At 31.6% G+C, this 22,079-nt stretch overlaps 3 long non-coding RNA genes across 3 annotated transcripts in view; all 3 read left to right on the top strand.

Moving 5' to 3' along the window:
- Positions 1-22,079, top strand: part of LOC127727137 (uncharacterized) — a 159,977-nt gene that overhangs the window by 40,907 nt on the left and 96,991 nt on the right. The gene's annotated exons all lie outside the window — the stretch shown is intronic.
- Positions 420-2,547, top strand: LOC127727139 (uncharacterized). The gene is made up of 3 exons (XR_007993791.1): positions 420-491; positions 1,211-1,274; positions 1,931-2,547. It is a non-coding gene; the product is annotated as an uncharacterized LOC127727139 (long non-coding RNA).
- On the top strand, positions 2,553-7,141 carry LOC127727138 (uncharacterized). Its single transcript, XR_007993790.1, has 4 exons — positions 2,553-3,483; positions 6,217-6,286; positions 6,544-6,594; positions 6,951-7,141. It is a non-coding gene; the product is annotated as an uncharacterized LOC127727138 (long non-coding RNA).

Here is a 22,079-nt window from a genome sequence, read left to right on the forward strand (position 1 = left end):
CAGATCTTTTAAGATAACAGACCCTTCTGAAATATTGCATTTAAAAACACCATTGATGAATTAATTTACCAGTTTAGTATTTAAAGATACAAGATACATGAACAAGATTTTCTATTAAATTATCAATAGTAAATCCTAAAAATAGTCATTAAACTTCAAGAAAAGGCCAGTACAATTTAAAACACGATTTTGCATTCAATGGGAGATAACTGTAAAATATTCAGATATTTTTTGTGCAGTTAAATTTAAATCTGACGTTTTTTTACTTTTCTATCTTTTATATTGATTTAAAAAAAAAATGATTTTATACAATTGTCTACCTGCAATAAGAAATCAGAACAATATTTAGTAAATTTTAGGTTATCGGTAACACACAAATTGATTTACAAAATGTATAATGTGTTGATTATAATTTCATTTCAGGTTCTTTCTGAGACATGTTTTCATGGTGTGGGAATAAGACTTGGTGGTCTTATACAGCTAATACAAAGGTATGTACCAGTATGTTAGTCCTGTTTTGGAAAACTCAAATGTATTATAAATATTTTATGGAAAAACAAGATTTGAACGCTTAAAAGATTTTTTACAGGAATCTACTCTTATTATTATATCAGTAACCAAATAAGAGTAAAGTTTAGGATCTGAATTGTTTACATAAAAATGTGTTGGCTTGTTGGATTGTTGTCTCATCCATATGTTCTTGACATATATAACACATTTTAAGACTATTTCTATTTAATGATATGCCACTGGACCTTAAGCAACCAACAACCAATCATTCAATCTATTCAATATACATACATAATACCAACAAAGAACCTTTTAAACAGTTTTTATACGCCAGTTTACGGGATGTATTATGATATACCGTTGTCCGTCCGTCGTCAACATGTCGGACATTAACTAAAAAACGCTTTAACCAATTTGCATAAAACTTTGGTGAATTGTCTATATCAATTGACGTGAGCTCCCTTTCGTTTTTTATAAATTTTAGATTTTACGTTTCCGAGTTGTGGGGTTTTATTCATTAAAAAAAGGGGGGTTTCCAGTTTTCGGACAATAACTCAAGAATGCTTTCACCAACTTGCAAGAAATTGTGGTGAATTTTTTATATCTATTGACATAAGCTCCCTTTCGATTTTTATAAATTTTAGATTTTAAGTTTCCGAGTTACAGGGTTTTATTAATGAATTATCATTTTATATTTCAGGTTTGCATCACAGCTTGTCTGTAAGGATTGAAGCTGGGAGTGGGCATTGGAGCTGACTTTTATGGTAAGAATCAATACATAGATTTATGAACTTTTCATCCAAGAGCATTTTAAAGCCCAAGATTTTTGTTAGGCACAGATGTAAATCTTACATATTAATGTCTTCTTTACTTATAGTTGAATAAACAATTTAGGAGATATAAAGATATATAAGGGAAGTCAAAAAGTATAATGTATAATGCCAAATCTTGGGATTTCAGTTTTTTTGTTACCTATAGTTGTTCCCATATATGAAAATATGTAAATGTGGTATGTATGCCAATAAGACAGCTATCAACCAGAGACAAAATGATGTGGATGCAACTAAATGTCACCCTATGCCTTCAACAATGAGCAAAACCTATATTCTATAGTTAGCTATAAAGGTTCAACATGACTAAATGTTAAAAAATTCAATCAAGTATGTTAATAGCCTGATATACTATATTTAGCTATAAAACAATGTTAAAAAGATATTTGTCAAGACATCAGCCAATGACTTGTTTTTCATCCTTTTATTGCTAAGAAATACTGGTACTTTAAAATTTATGTCAACAAATCACTTTATAACAAAGAAAAAGAAATGTTCTATACATTATAATTGTAATGCTCAGTTAATTATAATTGTTTTGCATTAAATATTATTTCAATGTTCATGAGTGATGTATATTTCTTATTCAGATAACTGTGGCTGCATAAAATGGTTGTGTGATATAAGTGCAACTATAAATTGCTATTTTTGTGTATGCTTGAGAAAATGTTTATAATTTTTTTACAAAAAAAAAAAAATATGTAAAGATTCTCCATTTTCAACAAGATTGGAAGTTGTAGGTTAACTTGTATTTGACATTACAAAAATTCTTTCTATTTTCCGTTTATACTCATGTCTAGTCAAAACACTTCCAGCAGTATAAGAATGGATAATCTAAATTAAGAAAAAGAAAGAAAAAAGAAAAAAAAATGTTCAATTATTGAAATGTATTTTTTTTTGCAAATTGCAATGTATATATTTTTGCCATTTTTGTGTTATTTAAGGATTTGAGATACTTTCAAATTTTACAAGTTACTTTATACATGTAGTTGATGCAATTAAATCTGCCGATGTGAATATTCCCACTAAATTTCTTAGCAAAAATTTTAATTATTTTTGTTTTTTTTAGCAACGTTTCAAAATACCTTACCATAGCAAATGCCTCTCTAGTGTAAACTAAAAAGATGAATAATGGTCTGCAGTATATATATCCCCTTACAACCTTTTCTTTCATGTTAATTTTAATATCTTTAAGATATGTGACAAGGTGCTCTAATGCAGAGGAATTTACGAAGTTAAGAAGTTAGAAATATATTTTTTGCACATTTTTTGTCATTTTTAGCTGATTTTGGTTTGTAACCAAGGTGATATTTTTGAAAGTATAATTTTAAAAAAGGCATAGTTGAAGAACATCTTGTTGAAATTGGATTGGTTGATTTTTGGTGTTAAACACCACTTTAACATGATTTACTATAATTTTGGCTGTAAATTTTTATTTGTGGAGACAGTTTTCATCAGGGAAACGGGCAAACCCTAGTCAAATTAAGAATGAAGTAACACATTTCATGTGAGGGTTCTCAGTGTTGACAGGCTAGTGATACAGTAGTTGAACTATTTATAGGACCACTCTGCCACCATAAGTCGATCAGTACGAAATATTTTATTGAAATGTGTTAGATTTTTGTTATCAATCTATTTTTTAATTTTAATTGTACTATTTTATTTATTTTGTTTAATATAACAAGGATGTGGAGTCCGAACAGGGTGAATTTTGGGTCAAAGGGAGGCAATTTATTATACCCCTGTTTAACTCCAAATACTTGAAATTCCCTCAATGTTAGGATTTTCATCTACTTGGATATTCATGTTTGTACATTTTTTTTAATATCAGATGTATACTAGCTAATATTGTTTATTATTTAGAGCTCTGTAATAAAAAAAAAATAAATGTAAGCAGAGCTCTAGATAATAAGTATGCAGGGTGGGAGAAATCTTGGGTCATTAACAATTGATTTGCTGAAATTTTCAAGAAAGGGGATTTATTTGAAATGCATCTGATATATTTAATGTATAAAACTATATTTAAAAAAAAAAGATGTTAAGATGATGAGGAGAGCCACCTCGTCAGCCGGGAGAGCAGCTCTAAGGGAGATGGTCAATTTAATCTTCACCAAGTCTGAGGCTTTACCATGAAAAATATGTGGTTAGTTTATATATTCCACAAATTTTATGGTAATAATATATATATATATAGGCATTTAACATTATTTTTTAAGGGTTCTCTTCTATCAGTGTTTGATTTTTAGAGTATCTAGTCTTACATTTGTTTTCTGTCTGGTATCGAGTGAGCTGTGTTGGATAGAAACCAACTGTATGCAAGTTATTATCAATGAATTTGTAAACTTATTTGGGTCGAACAAATTTTTATGCAAAGTCTGTAACTGTTTGAATATTGAATTGATATAGAATCATTTTCATAAAAGCGTGGACAAGACGATTTCTTGGGGCTCTTATGTAATCTATTGACTGGGTCAGATAAGGTGAAAGTTTGTCTGTAACGCCCACTTGTCACATTGAATGTGTTATAGACATTTAAACTGGGGTCGCCAAAGGTTCTAAATGCCTACATCAAATAGTACGAATTACTAGCAAATGACTAAACCTTGTGTTGATTTAAATGTTGAATAATTATTTATTTTTTTCTTCTCTTGTGCCTACATGTACTTTGCTCTTTTATTCTATTTAAATCCCTATTGGAAGGCCTCTTGACAGACTGAGTGAGCGTAAAATCACTGTTATCCATAGCCAATGGCAAACAAGTTAAAGGTACTGTAAATTCAGAAATTATTGTGTGCAATTATTAATAAATAAATTTGGTGTATTTTACTGTCTTCTGATTGGTTGAAAGTATTACTTTTATTTTCAATGTTGTCAATTTTTATGGCGACACGCCCACTCTGACGTCGTATATTCATACGCCAACATCTTTGTACGTTGTTATGGTTAATATAAATAATATAAAAAGTTCTTTGAGCCTTATTTTTGATAGAAATTTATTTATAATGAATGGCTATAATTTATTTTGAATTTATTGAACCATAAAATTAATTTTTGACTCCACATTTTACATAATCCACTTCGCGGATTATTCAATGTGAAGAGTCAAAAATTAATTTTATGGTTCAATAAATTCAAAATAAATAACCATTAATTGCGATTTTTGTCGAGCCTGCGACTTTTGTCGCAGAAAGCTCAACATAGGGATAGCGATCCGGTGGCGGCGGCGGCAGCGGCGGCGGCGTTGGCTAACTTCTTAAAAGCTTTATATTTTAGAAGATGGAAGACCTGGATGCTTCATACTTTGTATATGGATGCCTCATGTTACGAAGTTTCCGTCAGTCACATGTCCAATGTCCTTGACCTCATTTTCATGGTTCAGTGACTACTTGAAAAAAAAGTTCAGATTTTTTGTAATGTTAAATTCTCTCTTATTATAAGTAATAGGATAACTATATTTGGTATGTGCGTACCTTGCAAGGTCCTCATGCCCGTCAGACAGTTTTCACTTGACCTCGACCTCATTTCATGGATCAGTGAACAAGGTTAAGTTTTCTTGGTCAAGTCCATATCTCAGATACTATAAGCAATAGGTCTAGTATATTCGGTGTATGGAAGGACTGTAAGGTGTACATGTCCAACTGGCAGGTGTCATCTGACCTTGACCTCATTTTCATGGTTCAGTGGTTATAGTTAAGTTTTTGTGTTTTGGTCTGTTTTTCTTATACTGTATGCAATAGGTCTACTATATTTGGTGTATGGAATGATTGTAAGGTGTACATGTCTAGCTGGCAGGTGTCATCTGACCTTGACCTCATTTTCATGGTTCAGTGGTCAAAGTTAAGTTTTTGAGTTTTGGTCTTTTTTTCTAATACTGCATGCAATAGGTCAGCTATATTTGGTGTATGGAATGATTGTAAGGTGTACATGTCTAGCTGGCAGGTGTCATCTTACCTTGACCTCATTTTCATGGTTCAGTGGTCAAAGTTAAGTTTTTGAGTTTTGGTCTTTTTTTCTAATACTATATGCAATAGTTCAACTATATTTGGTGTATGGAAATATTTTATGATCTATATGTCAGTCACGCAGGTTTTATTTGACCTTGACCTCATTTTCAAGATTCATTGCTCAGTGTTAAGTTTTTGTGTTTTTGTCTGTTTTTCTTAAACTATAAGCAATAGGTCAATTATATTTGTTGTATGGAAGAATTGTTAGCTGTACATGCCTGCCTAGCATGGTTCATCTGACCTTGACCTCATTTTCATGGTTCATTGGTCAATGTTTAGTTTACTTGGTTAATGTTAAGTTTATGTGACAGTTGTAATAAAGCTTTATATTTAGGACTATCAACATAATATCAATGATTAGTAAAGAAGGCGAGACATTTCAGCGTGTGCACTCTTGTGTAATTTTAGACTAAAACGGGATTTTAATTTTTGCGATGTTGAGAAAAATCCTGTTTAATTCATATAAAAAATTTCAAAATGCTAGTTTGAATTATTGCCAATACAACCATGTTGCATTTTTTACAATAATAAAAACATTGCAATAGTTTCTGAATTTACAGTAATTGAGTTAGTATTATTACCAACATAAGTATTGGGGTTGTCTACGCTGTTATGAAAATGATTTTAAGACCATCAAAAGAGAACAAAACCATCCGATTTTGTAATTGAATATTCCAAAATCATTGTCTTATACATATACGTGCACTTGCACAAGGTCAATTTCTATCTCTAGCAGTTTAAAGTTTATATAGTGAAGATGATCATGTATAACAGATTTCAATAAATGAAACATAGCATTATTTTGTTAGTCTTCTTAGAGACAGATTGATCTGTAAAACAAGTAATTATTTTTTTATTTTTTTTATTTTTAGGTTGTTATAATGATGATGTTTTCATGGTGTTGGGAGTAAGACTTGGATGCCTCATATTGTTAACATGTTGGTAGGTAATCAAGAATCTTTTTAGTAATATAATATTTGAAATCAATTTCATAAGGTTCTTTAGTACCAAAAAAATAATTGTACACGGATGAGATACCGGTTGAATTTTTTTGGTAAATATAAAACTGAGTTTATAATTCAGAATACCGAATATTTTTTCCATGATTTTTTGTTATCCTAGTGCAATTTTAAATTTAGTACATGTGTAATAATTTTTTTTAGGAAAGTTTAGTATAACTGACTACTTTTATATTCCAGGTTAGCATCAGGTTTCCATTGGGTTACTTGCTGGGATAAAGCTGTTATAAGGTGAGAACATATTCATCAACATACAACTTTAATGTGTTTATGTTATAGTGTGATGAATGTCACTAAATAGATTTCAATATATATATTTTTTTTTAATTTACAATTAAAAAAAATCAGTATACAATCTTTTCATTTCAAAATAATGTACCCTTTAAAGCAGATACTAGATCTGAAGAAGATATATGAAGGGGAGATAACAATAAAATCAGATATTTTTGATACTCTATATTTTTGAGTAATTAATATAAGTAATAAACAAATTGTTTAACATACACTGATGTCTGTTTCTTTATTCCCGTTAGATTATTTTAAAATTAAGAATCAACAATTGAAATTTAACTTTGTTTCTTTTTCAGTCGAAAGAGTTGCTGTTGCTGCCTTCCTTGTATGGTAAAATCCTCAGACTACAATCCTGCAAACCATTGGATGAACTGTTGCTATATTTTGTAAAAAAATCAGCAGATATTTGTCTTATAAGCAGAATGAATTATAAATGCAATTAATTTTTAATGCTTTATTATTCAAATTATAAATATTTATTTCATTATTTTTTCTTGCATTCAATTATTGGTTTGTGATTGAAGAAATATAAAAAAAAACTGTGAAATTATTGTTATTTGAGAGGTCCCAAAGGTATGATGTATGGTTTCACAAGATACCCATAAGACTTGCTTCGGTTTACATATATTTTTTAAGTTATGTACACTGGTTATTCAGAATTATAAGTCCTTTGTGAAATGATTTTTTCTGTTTAGAAACCTATTAAGTAGGACTTTGATGGCCAAACACTAAAATGGAATAAAACAAATCCCCTATTAAACAATTTACTGAGTTTTTGGTGCAATATGAACTAGATATAAAAATGTTTAGTTAGATGGTTTGTTTTGACTCTGCATTCTTTACATTCATACAAATTAATGGCTGTCAGTTTTATTTATTGGTTTTGTTTATATATTATAAATGCATTATTCAGCATCTGAGACCACTCAAGTGAAAATAATTACATAGTTTTTGCAGTTTGTCATATTTTCTCATTTTTGTGTGATTGATTTCTATATTTTTTCTCATTTATGATTATTTATATTTTAATGTTTGATTTTTGAGGCTTGTACTCAGCTTCTAAACAATTACCTCCCCCCTCCATATGTACAACCAGGATCCTGTAAAAGAAGTTTTGATTTTGAAGGATGGATGGATAATTAAAAATGCAAGATTTTTTTAATGTGCTAGTTCATAATGTAAAAGTCTGCACAAGACATCTAACCCTACCTGAACACATTATTCTGACTTCCAGCTGACCAGTCTTTGCTCATACTCCTAATTGCTGAATGCTTAGCAGGGGAGGATCAAATACCAATTTTCAATTCTTTGATATGACCCAGGGCAGGACCAAATCCCATGCCCATCTGCACTCATGTTGAGCATAAAAAGGTTATTAAAGAAGATTTGTCTGTTTGTCCATCATCATCTCTCATCCACAGCTTATAAACTATTGGAAGGTTTTCATTTAAACTATATATAACATTATCTTCTGTATCTAATGGCTGTGTGTATTTTATTTTATTATAATGAAATTTTGGGGTTCTCAATTGTAATGAATGGACCTCCTAAGTATTTGAAAAAAAAGGGAAAGAAGCTTCTCATACCACCATTTTATCATGTGAAGGATAGGTTGGTTCAAATATATTTGTTTTTAATCATGTTTTTAGTAGTTGGATCTCATTATAACAAAATTTTAATGACTTAAATTCAAAATAAATTTGGGGTTCACACTGATATATATTACCATGGTAGCTTTAATGTAAATTTTATAAGGCTTTGCTATAACAAGATTTGTGTTTTATCTGGTTTTATCTGATTTTAGTGGCTTTTATGTGATTTTATTTGTTTTTACAGTCAAATCTTGTTATACCAAGCCTTAGTATGATTGAGTTTATATATTTTGATTATACATACAATTCAAAATATAAAAATTTACATAATGAGATCAGACATTTATTATGCTTTTAACTCTTCTTACTGGATAAAATAGAAAAATGAATGAACATAAATATTGAAGTGGTCGTTGAAGATTGACCAAATTACAAGATTTATAAATGAAGAATCTTGCTCTAACTAAATCTATGTTCTTATCAGCTGAACCAACCTATCCTTCAATATGAGTAATAAAATTTTATAAATGGAAAAGTCCATTCTTCGATTGGGGAACCTTTGGATGTGAAAAAAATATACACAATGCCAACAGATACTGAAGATTATTTGAAAGTTTAGGTAAAAACAATTCAATCCTTTAATTGTGATTGGAAGTTGTAGACGGATGAGAAACAGATGATATACTTGCTTACTATGGCACATTTCCTAAAGGATATGGACTGGGTATGGGTTTTGCTCATGGTTGAAGGCTGTAGGTGACTGATAGTTGTTGAATTTTATGTCCATTGGTCTCTGGAGGAGAGTTTCTCGTTGGCAATCATATCTCCTCTTTTTATTTTATATGAAATAATGACTTATTACTTTCTGGGCAAAAAGTTCTGGTTCCAAGAAAAAAATATAAAAAAATATTTATATCATACATGTATTGTTAAATAACTATCCTACTTTGATATAAAGAATTGACTTTGGTTAGAAATTGGGAGGAATTATAAAGAAACTTTATATACAATATAAGAGCTTGGAGTTATAAATGTTTAATGAAATGCAGTTAACTATTTCTTTGGTGATCTAATAATTTTTGCACAGATCATGATATTAGTTTATTTAAATAACCCAGTAAGTAAATTGAGTACACCTCATAAATGAATTTGATTCATGTATTTTTATGCATTTTTTATCTTAGTATTTACCATTGTATTCCTTGTTATATTTGTAAATGCCTCTTCGTATGTGACAAACTGAGGATTCATATATTTTATGGAATTATATAAATTTCTTTTAAGTTTGGTATTTAAAAGTATTGGAAAGCACCAAGTTTAATATTGAGCAAAAAAAATATTCCTTTAAGACCTAAGGATATTAAAATTTAAGACATGTATCTCAGAACAGAATTGATTTTCTAAATTCTATTTAAACAGCTAGTCTGGGAACTGGTATCAAGAAACTAAAAAGAATCCTCAGTGCTGTCAGTTATTTTGTATAATTGTAATATTTAACCAATGATACCTTACCCATGATGCAGATCCTTTTCCTCCTTTTTGTCGAGCCTTCGACTTTAGTCGAAAAAGCGAGACAAAGCGATCCTACATTCCGTCGGCGTTGTCGGCGGCGTCGTCCACAAATATTCACTCTGTGGTTAAAGTTTTTGAAATTTTAATAACTTTCTTAAACTATTCTGGATTTCTACCAAACTTGGACAGAAGCTTGTTTGTGATCATAAGATAGTATCCAGAAGTAAATTTTGTAAAAATAAAATTCCTGTTTTTCCGTATTTTACTTGTAAATGGACTTAGTTTTTCTGCCAGGAAACATTACATTCATTCTGTGGTTAAAGTTGTTAAAATTTTAATAACTTTCTTAAACTATCCTGGATTTGTACCAAACTTGGACAGAAGCTTGTTTATGATCATAAGATAATATCCAGAAGTAAATTTGTTAAAAAAAAAATTTCATTTTTTCCGTATTTTACTTATAAATGGACTTAGTTTTTCTGCCAGGAAACAATACATTCACTCTGTGGTTAAAGTTTTTAAAATTTTAATAACTTTCTAAAACTATCCTGGATTTGTACATTACATGGACAGAAGCTTGTTTATGATCATAAGATAGTATCCAGAAGTAAATTTGTTAAAAAAAAAATTTCTTTTTTCCGTATTTTACTTATAAATGGACTTAGTTTTTCTGCCAGGAAACAATACATTCACTCTGTGGTTAAAGTTTTTAAAATTTTAATAACTTTCTTAAACTATCCTGGATTTGTACCAAATTTTGGACAGAAGCTTGTTTATGATCAAAAGCTAGTATCTAGAAGGAAATTTTGTTAAAATTTGTACCTGTTTATCCGTATTTTACTTATAAATGGACTTAGTTTTTCTTCCAGTTAACATTAAATACAGTCTGCAGTTAAAGTTTTTAAAACATTTATTAGATTCATAAACTATCCTGGATTTATACCAAACTTTGACAGAAGCTTCTTACAATCAAAAGATAGTATCTAAAGGAATATTTTTATTGATTTTTTTCCTCATTTTTGTTGAGCCTGCAATTAACAGCAAAAGTAGGCGAGACACTGGGTTCCGCGGAACCCTTACGAATTTTACTTATAAAGGGACTAAAAACTTATTATTATTACAATTTCTTTGGTATTTGTACACACTTAATGGAGCAGAATGGGTCTGGTTTCATTTGGGTATTTTATATTATGATGCATGATAATGATATAAATAAATAGGTAAATAAAAATTTAATTGAGAAAACCTATCTTATATTTTATTTGAGTCTGAATGACAAATAAAGGGGGAAGAGGTTTCTGTGGTCAAGGGTAACACACAGCTGATTTATTGTATGGTATGGACGAAGATGAAAAAGCGAGACTTGGGCATGCTTTTTCCATAAGCAGCAGCTTCAACAATGTATTTGATTGTGATAAATTCAAGTTAAAGAAAACAACTAGTGGTAGGTCAATGATACTTGGTATGCAGTTATATAAGCATTGAAACATCTCATTTCTAAGGAGATTATTTTGCTTCTCTCCCTCAGTCATAGTCGACTTAAAACTTTTAATTAGTTTACATGTATAAGTTTGTGATTAGGTCAATTGAAAGGGAACTATAAGTGGTATGTCAATGATATTTGGTATACAGATGTATAAGCATTGACAAATCTCAGTTCCATAGAGATTGTTCAGCTCCAGCCTCAGTCATGTTTTATTGACTGAATGTTTTGCATTATTTACATGTGATTTGTGATTAGATCAGTTTAAGATGAGTGACTAATATCTGATATTTGGTATGCAGTTGTATTGGCATTTGTAAGTCTCATTTTCATAGAGATTATTTGGTCCCACTTCCTTATCATGGTTCATGGACTTTGAAACTTTCAGTTTAACAAGGAACCAAGGTGTTGGGTATTCAGTTTTATAAGCATAAGCATTTCCATGGTGTTTTCATTTTGCCCTGAACCGTCAGTCATGGTTCATTGCATAGATAACAAGTTTAAATATTGCAATTTAATTTCAACATTTGCATTATACCACCAAAAAACGCAAGACATATCTCTGTGTCAACAGTTTATATTTCCATCTCTTGGTATCTTTCAACATCATGTTTTGAGTTTTAAATGTCACAGAAACTTCTTTGCTAGTTTAAACAAGACTTGACACAAATAATACTTAGGAATTACATGACAGAAATGTTCATTGGACTTGCTGATTACCTGATTGGCTGTCAAGTTTTTAAATAGATCTTGAATTCTAAAATGATCTAATTTATATAAAGGCTCATCAGATACAAAACACAGGATACAGATCTAGCAGTGGATGCTCCTGATATAAAACTTCATAATCCAGACTGAAGAAGAATGAGTTAATCCATATCTTGTATGCAGTTGTCTTATGGTCTGGTTTAATCTGGCATATGAACATTATCTTGATTCCATTTTTAAGGGTACATGTACATTATTTGTTTTCAAATTAATTTGACAGTTTTTATGTGTAATAAGGACAATTAATTCTCTTATGGTTATTGCCTGTGATCTATTTCTCACATGAAGAGATGTATTTTATATCACATTGCATGGATTGGGATAAGAAAGGTTTACGAAAAATTTGTTAATTTGAGTGGCTTATCCTGCTCCATTTGGTCATCATTTAGATCCCATGATTTTGTCTGTTCTCGGTTTAGATTCTCTAGGTCAACAATGTATGGTGTACAGAATGATTGTAATGTGAATATGATTGTCTGATGAGATACATCTGACCTTGGCCTTTTTTTGAAGTGTGGTCAACATTAAGTTTTTATAGACTGCAAAACTTTTGCCATTTTATAATGGTGTGGATATGTCGTCATTGTGGTCTGTAGACATATGTTTTCCAGACAATAACTTGAGTATAAGTGTATAGATCTCAAAGAAATAAAACCACAAGGTCCCATACCACAAAAGGAAGGTATGAATTGAATTTGGGGTTATTGCCCTAACAGTTTAGGAATAAAGGTTAAAAAAAAAGATTTTCCGGGGTTTTCAGACCATAACCTGGGAATAAATCCATGGATTTCTATGAAATTATTATACAAGATTTCAAACCAAAAAGAGAAAGTTGGATTTGATTTTGGTGATTATGGCCCAAACTGTTTATGAATTAGGAACCAAACAAACACCAATACTTGGTATACATTATTTGTTTCTTGACCAATTTCAATTTCGATGAGAATCATGTATTCTTTGGGTTCTTTAATATGCTGAATCTGTTACCATGTTTGTGTATTTCTGTTTTCGAATTGGTTCACATTCAGGTCCAAAATTAATCTAAGTTTGATTTAAACCCAAAATTGAATTCTTTGGGTTTTTTTTATATAATCAAACTGTGTATTTAGATATTGGGCCCATTATCAAATTGGTTCACATTGAGGTCCAAATGGTCCAAAATTAAACTTTGATTTAAACCAAAATTTTAATTCTTGTTGTTCTTTGATATGCTGAATCTACTGGTAACTATGATCTGTATTTAGATTTTGGATTTTTAGCTCTGTTAACAAACTAGTTCAAATTGAGGTCCAAAGGGTCCAAAATCAAAAAATTAAAAATTTAATTTTTTGAGTTCTTTGAAATGCTGATTCTAACTTATTTTAGAATTGGATATAAGGGTATACTCCCGTTATAGGTAAATGTATTTTTGAATTCTTAGACCACATTCATTTGGAGTCCGAAAACTATGCTGTGTCAAATATTTTATCATAATCCAAATTAAGAGCTGTATCAAGCTTGAATATTGTGTTCATACTTGCCCAAATTGTTCATGGTTCAACCTCTGTGGTTGTAACAAACTGTGCCCTGCAGTGCATTTTATTATGATTAGGTCAGAACTATAGTGAGTGTATAAAATGATTGTAAGGTGTAGTATGGTTTATATTAGCATCTGACAGGGTTTATCTGAAATTGACCTTATATTCATGGGTCAATGATAATGTAAATGTTCTGTTATACCTAGATTAAAACCTGCATTTTTGGTCTTTCAACATAGAATTCAATTTTCATCAGTTTTCAGCCTGTCTGTTTAGTACAAAGCAGGGTTAATATTCATATAAGATTCACATGTTCTCATTCTTAATATGCATATTAATTTGCAGTTGAACTTCAAAGCAGCCAATGCCCATCCATCATCAGTTACACGGGCAAGACATTAATGATTTCCCTGTGAGCATTCCTGATCATTCCTGACCAAGTCATAAAGCCATTTGGGACAAATTTTTGATAACATTGTTCTTCTATATTACATATGGTGTATTATTCTAATGTTTTCATTGGATATGACGATCACGTGTTTCAAATGTTATTTTACGTATCTGACGCCTTGTTTCTATTTTTACGTATATTGACGCGGTGTTTCTATTTAGGCAGTAACCATTTTTCGGGAGGGGGAGGGGGGCTATGGATTTTTTTTGGAAAAAAAAGTTTGTTTCCATTTTTTTGAGAAAAACATAATTTGTTTATGACCCTGAGAAAAAAAAATTGCTTGTTTCACCCTCAGCTACCACTACATGTAATGCTAAAATTGAAAGAAAAAAAATTGTTTTCGACTTGTCGCCAAAAAAATAGATTGTTTTTCGCCAAAGTTTGTCAGGAAAAAAAATCCATAGCCTCCGCCCCCACACATAACAACCACAGAGGAAGCCCCACATCAGAAAAGAAAAGTTGCAAGTTTATCAGGAGATTTCAAGAATTTTATGTTAAATGCAGACAATAAGAATACAAGAATCAATGCTAATGCAACAAGCTATGAAGTTTAAAAATAAAAAAAATGATATTTTCAGCAAGGATTTGTATAGTACTATACAAATCCTTGTTTTCAGTCACATTTTAAAATTCTTGCAAAATACAATTAAAAAATCCACAGAAAGAACACTGGACGTCATTTTCCTAATACATTATTTACATATGTAATGTAGAAATTAAGGACTTTCACTCAGTCAATACGTTATATATATGGACCTGTTAGATTATATTGACACTCGGACTTCGTCCTCGGTCAAAATAATCTGAACAGGTCCATATATAACGTATTGACCTCGTCAAAAGTCCATAATTGATAAATATTTCGGCAAATGACATCTGGAATATGATTAAACTACAAAAAAGGTATTGGTTTGTCTCCCTTGCAATGCATATGATATTATTCCTTAGATATTTTTTTTCAAGTCTGCAACATTTTGTCATTGAAGCTGTAGCTTCGTCAACAGTTAACGTCAACGCTCCGTGTAAAATATCGACAAATATAATGCCTACCCATGTTAAAATGAGCATAGAGCATGACATGAAGAAATTATTTCTTAAATAACTTTGTCAAAGTTCTCAAATTGTAAAGGGTCTAAATTAAAATCAATAGAATTTTTTGATAATTTGCAAAAATAAAGTTAATATCTTGCTTTATTCTTTTTTTTTATAATCTACAAGTTGTGTAAAAATTGTCAGAATTTGTATAGTTGATAAATGGAAAAAACAGACTTTGTGTGATAGAAAGAACAATAAAATGTATAATTTTAAAACGAAATATGAGAATGATTGCATTACCAAACTTTTTTTTCTCGAAAAATCCCTGTCCCCCTCCCGAGAATCAAATGGTTGCTCTCTTACAGCTGGTTTATCTTGACAAGCTTTGTAAATAGCAATTTTTTGAAGTTCTATGTCAGTCATGTTCTTTCTAAACTTCCTACATCTTGGTAATCAATCAATCAAAAATACAGTCCTAGATAATCAAATAATCATGAAATATTCGGCCAAGTAATCGCATAATCAAAAACCCCATGAGGAGGCTCATTAAAAAAAAATGATATTGACTTTAAAAAAAAAAATTACTTCATGATCGATTAAGTTAAAAGTTTTTATACAATCTATTCAACCATTACTCTGATGAACCATTAATGTCTTAATAGTTTATTGTTTAGTTTGTTTATTATGTTATGAATAGTTACAAATGTAATTAATCTGCTCTTCAAACGGCACCTTCATTGGTCAATAAAATTATCTGCATCTGTATCTGTATCTTTGCTAGAGAAGATAGCCGCTCTTGTCCGAATGTAGATCTAAGGTAGGTTTTGACACGTTTCGGGACGCTAAAAGATCGTTCAGCTGTCGCAGTTGTTGGTGGCATCGTAAGAAGTATTTGAAGAATGTGTATACATTATGATACAGTTTTTGTCGTCATTTCCAATGTTTCATATAGTTAATCTTGTTTCTTTGAGGGATAAATATTCAAACAACTTATTTTTGGATTTCGAGAAGAAACTGCTTTTCCGGTTGGGGATCAGGATCATAGGCGCGACATATATACGCAACTGATCTTCGCGTTTTAAGTCTTTAATATTATGTGGAATTATAGTAGTAGGGTGAGAAACCTCTGAATTAACCAATCGATCTCTAGGTTCATTCAGAAGATCTAAGAACTGATGTAACAGATGATAAAATACGAAAAAGTCGGGGTATTCTTATGAGTATCGATGAATAAATTGTATTTATCGATACTCTCCCCCTCTTACGCTCTTTCTCCATCATTCTTAAAAAAAAAATTTATAAATTTTTTTGAGTAGTACTCTGAGCTACGCCACTACATTCGTAAAATCTAATAAATTCAGTTTTTTTTATGTTAGGGCGACACACCTGTTCTATATTTTTTGTGAAATTATTACATGTCGAATTGCTGACTACTATATTTTTGTCTTCTAATTTTCAAATCTCACAGTAATACGGAATTTCGAAAATAGCGGATAGAATTCGAATTTCACATCACCGTTTAACGTCGTACTATGATCAATGTTTTCAGCAGTTGGGTTTTTTTCTTCGTTTTGATTTTGATTGTTTGTTCTTATTGTTACGTCTTACGCGGTCAAAACAGAAGAGATTGGTTCCCGCAAAATTTTGCATCAAATTTAACAAGAGGCCCCCAAGATCCTGAATCGCTCACCTGGAAGAAATATATGCCATTTTGATATTTTTTTCTCTCTTTATTGCAATCAGTTGTGCTTGCTTATTTGTAGATCTTATTTAGTGGCATTTTTGTAGGTCTTGTAATTATAATTAAGACTGTAACAGTTTATGCCTTTCTATTGAGGATAAAGTCATTTAATGGCAATACATCCTACTAGTGTGACACATCGGCTATTTTGACTTACGTGCAGATCTTATTTTGTTGATCTTTTTTGTTTTTTTAATTTTCTCTCTTATTCCTATAAATTTGGTAATAGTGCAAAAAATTGGAGAAAAATCATCATTCAGGGGAAATAACTTCTATAAGGAGTAGGTTGTCAATTTCGGCAATAAAGACTGATTTGTAGATTGTATTATGCTGAGCAGTTTTACTTTTTTGCTGTTTCTCACCACCTTTTGTAGTTTTTTTTTATTCCCCCTTTGGTAACTTAATTCCGCCCCTTTTTTAGTACTCGCGTATGATGTGTACTTTTTAAAACATATTCCTAATAAGGGTTTTGATCCAGACTTTGCTGTTTATTAAACCTTGAAATGTGATATTGCGAGCGTGTCATGGTTACGAAAATAAGAGTATGTTTGAAATCAGGACAGATTTGCGTTAGAACAGGCACTTTGGCTATACACGAGAAGTCAGATCTAAAATTCATTTTGCGAACAGACGTGGCTGAGTATTTACACATCTCAGAGACAGCTGTAAAAAAATCCCAATTGCACGCATAACTGTTGAAATAAATTTGAAGCGACTGTTTCAACACTATAATTGAAATAAAGATTTCTGATTTCGTTATGCTCATATGATATAAATGTGAATAAGTGTATTTCTTTGTGGTCACTCGGAGTCGCAACTGTTCATAATTCAAGGCACATAGTTCTCGAATTTTTAGGCAATCTGATTTTGATCTTATTTGTCGACAAAGCTGTCGTCAACAACGTATGATTTGTCTGTGATGTGTGCAGTCCGTTCGTGTATAAGAATAGTATCGAGCTTAAAACAATATCATAAGAATGACCTGCTGTTATTTGTATTTTTTCATTGTGCCGTTTGTTCTGATATATCAAAGAATGTAAATAAAATTCTGAGATGTGGAATAAATGCATGATTTTTCTTTATTAGTTGTTATTTGCTTTGAACTAGCTGCCAGTAACTGCGAGTACTCTCAGATCTGTACTTAGTGTCTTTTTGTTGTGGGGATGTACAAGTACCCTGTCACGTCCACTCTTTGTGCTTTGTATCGATCTGATGAGTGAAGCCCTTTTCAACTGATTTTTATGGTTTGTTTATATGTTGTACTGTTACACCACTGTCCCAGGTTAGGGGAGGGTTGGGCGCCCGCTAACATGTTTAACCCCGTCACATTCTGTATGTGCCCCTGTAATTCAGTGGTTGTCGTTTGTTGCTGTATATCCTATTTATTTTTTGTTCATTATTTTGTACATAAATCAGGCCGTTAATTTTCTCGTTTGGATTGTTTATTTGTCATTTCAGGGCCTTTTATAGCTGACTACATGCGGTATGGGTTTTACTCATTGTTGAAGGCCGTACGGTGACCTATAGTTGTTAATTTCTGTGTCATTTGGTCTCTCGTGGCGAGTTGTCTCATTGGCAATCATACCATATCTTCTTATTTTTATATGCTTTTCAATGAGACAACTAAAAAGTCAAAAAATAATGTGGATTTAAGCAATTATAGGTCACCACACGGCCTTCAACAATGAGCACAACCAATACCGTATAGTCAGCCATAAAATGCATGACAAGATGTGAAACAATTCAAACGAATAAAATAACGGCCTGATTTATGACAAAATAATAACAACAAAAAAATCAATATAACAGACAACCACAAAATTACAGGCTCCTGATTTAGGACAGGCACATAAAGAATGTGACAGGGTTAACCATGCTTGTGAGTGCCTTGAAAACCTAAAGATCATATAAGAGTCTCTTGTGAAGAACTTTGATCAAAAGTCTGCAAAATCCTTAAGAGTGCTTGTATGTTTTGTCGTTGTTTGATGCCAGCTGGTGTAAGGTACAAGCAATCTGTGATCCATTTGTTATGTTTGCTCTGAATCCAATTGTTGTTCCATAAAGTAAGATCAATGATTTACTGCCGGGTCTATCTGCTTTGAAGCCATATTGTTGGTCATAAAATAAGATCCATACTACTAGATTCACTTGATTCTTTTGCTTTGAATCCATGTGGTTGGTCATTTTAAGTAAGATATGCGATTCCCTGGATCATTTCGATTTGAATCCTTTTATTGGCCATACAGTAAGATATATATTATTCACTAGATTGTTTTGCTTTGCATCCATGTTGTTAGTCATTTCAAGTAAGATCTGTATATTTCAATGGATCAATTGCTCTGAATCCATGTCATTGGTCATAAAGTAAGATCTGTGATTCCCTGAATCCTTTTGCTCTAAATTCATTTTGTTGGCCATAAAGTAAGATACTTTTAGTAGTAGATTCACAGGATCATTTTGCTCTGGATCCATATTGTTGGTCATAAAGTAGGATCGTAGATTCAATGGATCCTTTTGCTTTGAATCCATGTTGTTGGTCATTTTAAGTAAGATCTGTATTTCAATGGATCAATTGCTATGAATCCTTTTGTTGGTCATAAAGTAAAATCTGCGATTCCCTGAATCCATATTGTTGGTCATAAAGTAAAATCGTAGATTCCCTGGATCCTTTTGCTTTGAATCCATGTTGTTGATCATTAAGTAAGATCTGAGATTCACTGGATCCTTTGGCCTTGAATCAATGTTGTTGGTCATAAAATAATATCTGCGATTCACTGGATCTATCTGTTTTGAATCCATGTTGTTGGTCATAAAGTAAGTTACTTGAGTTTTTGTTTGTTTGTACAATACATTCCCAGTTTGAATCCATGGTAGTTGTATGTATCTATCAACTTAGTTGGTATGCACTTTTGAATAGGTGTATATTCCTTGGTGGTATATACCGTTAGTAATCGCCAATGTATATGGTTTGGATTTTTATGCCCCACCTACGATAGTAGAGGGGCATTATGTTTTCTGGTCTGTGCTCCGTTCGTCCGTCTGTCCCGCTTCAGGTTGAAGTTTTTGGTCAAGGTAGTGTTTGATGAAGTTGAAGTTCAATCAACTTGAAACTTAGTACACATGTTCCCTATGATATGATCTTTCTAATTTAAATGCCAAATTAGATTTTTGACTACAATTTCACGGTCCACTGAACATAGAAAATGATAGTGCGAGTTTCAGGTTAAAGTTTTTGGTCAAGGTAGTTTTTGATGAAGTTGAAGTTCAATCAACTTGAAACTTAGTACACATGTTCCCTATGATATGATCTTTCTAATTTAAATGCCAAATAATTTTTTTGACCCAAATTTTACGGTCTACTGAAAATAGAAAATGATAGTGCGAGTGGGGCATCTGTGTACTATGGACACATTCTTGTTCTATATACATGGAGGCTATTTTAGAAAAGACTAATTCACAATATGTGTCCAGTTCAGGTAATGACATAGTGCATTGGTTATTGCAAGTACTAGCATAGCTCCATAGCCATCTTTCTTGTTTTTAGTGTAGATGGTATATTTTAATGGTAAAATATACCGTATTCATATGTTGACATGTCATTTGAGTGCTGGTTTCAGTAACAAAGATTATACCAGGTTTACACAAGCAATTATTTGATAAGTTCCGGCTTTTTGTAATTGATTGGAAGTTGATTGTGAGTACACAAAGGGGTGGTGTATTTGTTTTTACTTATCTTTATTGGACTGGGATGGTGATGGAGGTGGTGAGTAGTGTGTTGCTGTTCCAATTTAAGAATAAAATTGCAATTTGGTCAGAATTTTGCATAAACTGCAATAGATGGAGAGCAACACTTACAGTCAAGTCTCATTAATAGTTGAATACTTGCGTAACCCATCTCTAGCAAAGGGGTTAAATTGAAGGTCACATGAATATGGATTCAATAAGGTCAAATTATTCACTTGCAAATGAATAATTCATCAGCCACGTTTCTTAGCTTATTTTGACAAAATTAAACCAAACTGGCTTCTAAAAGCGAATTATCATTTCATTATTTCACTTTTATTAATGATTGAACCAAACTAAATCATATGGAAATGGGGAATATGTCAAAGAGACAACAACCTGACCAGCCCAAGGCCACCAATAGGTCTTAAACGCATTGAGAAAATCCTGCATGTGGAGGCGGGCTTAAGCTGGACCCTAAATAATAATGTTTACTAGTTCAGGGGAATGGACGCCACACTAACAGACTACTTTGCCTAATAAGCTCAGCAAGTAGGATAGTAAAATAGATTTGAATAGAAGTTACTTTTCCTTTACTGACTCAAAGGCACTGGGTGAATCACACTTGCTTTCTTTTGAAGCACTTGCTTTTGCAGGTTTGTTTTTATCTTCATCAGGATGGCGGAGAAATAAAACTTTGGAAGGAAAAATGCATAACAAGCAATATCCATGTAATCATACAAAACAAGAATGTGTCCATAGTACACCGATGCCCCACTCGCACTATCATTTTCTATGTTCAGTGGACCGTGAAATTGGGGTCAAAACTCTAATTTGGCTTTAAAATTAGAAAGATCATATCATAGGGAACATGTGTACTAAGTTTCAAGTTGATTGGACTTCAACTTCATCAAAAACTACCTTGACCAAAAACTTTAACCTGAAAAACTTTAGCCTGAAAAACTTTAACCTGAAGCAGGACAGACGGACAGACGGATGGACGGACAGACGAACGAACGAACGCACAGACAGAAAAACATAATGCCCATAAATGGGGCATAATAAATGGGGCATAAAAATTCTCTAGTCAACTTTGCATCATTAGTTGTATTTAGGTTTTGCCTAAATTATGAAATCAACGAAGATTTTCCAAAATGCATACATTCTCTTTCTAACTGAGTAGTTTGATAATGAAAATTATCATACAATAAGATCAAAGGTAAATTCGAGAAAATAGTGATAAAGAATGATATTGCTTTAATATGCATTAACCTTTTGATGCATATTTAATGTGTTACTTGTCCTTTGGTTATGGTTCTCTTTCTCTCTGTCCTCCTTAAACTGTGTTCTTTTTAAGAATGGTCCAGAAGTTTTTATTTAACTGTAGTTGCAACCAATTTGGTGGGCAAATAAACCAGTTAAGTAGGATATCATTTTAAAACAAACTAAGGATAATTTCTGCCAATGTTGGTACGAATTTGCTCAGTAGTTTCTGGGAATATAGTTCTCATTAGAAAGTTTTAAGTTTTATACCAATTGACACAAAGTTATAGGAACTGCTGAAACTATCAGTTCTAAGACCTAATAAATTAAAAGTTAGATG

This window comes from Mytilus californianus, unplaced genomic scaffold (genome assembly GCF_021869535.1).
Source record: "Mytilus californianus isolate M0D057914Y unplaced genomic scaffold, xbMytCali1.0.p SCAF_19, whole genome shotgun sequence".
In the NCBI taxonomy this organism is placed as follows: domain Eukaryota; kingdom Metazoa; phylum Mollusca; class Bivalvia; order Mytilida; family Mytilidae; genus Mytilus; species Mytilus californianus.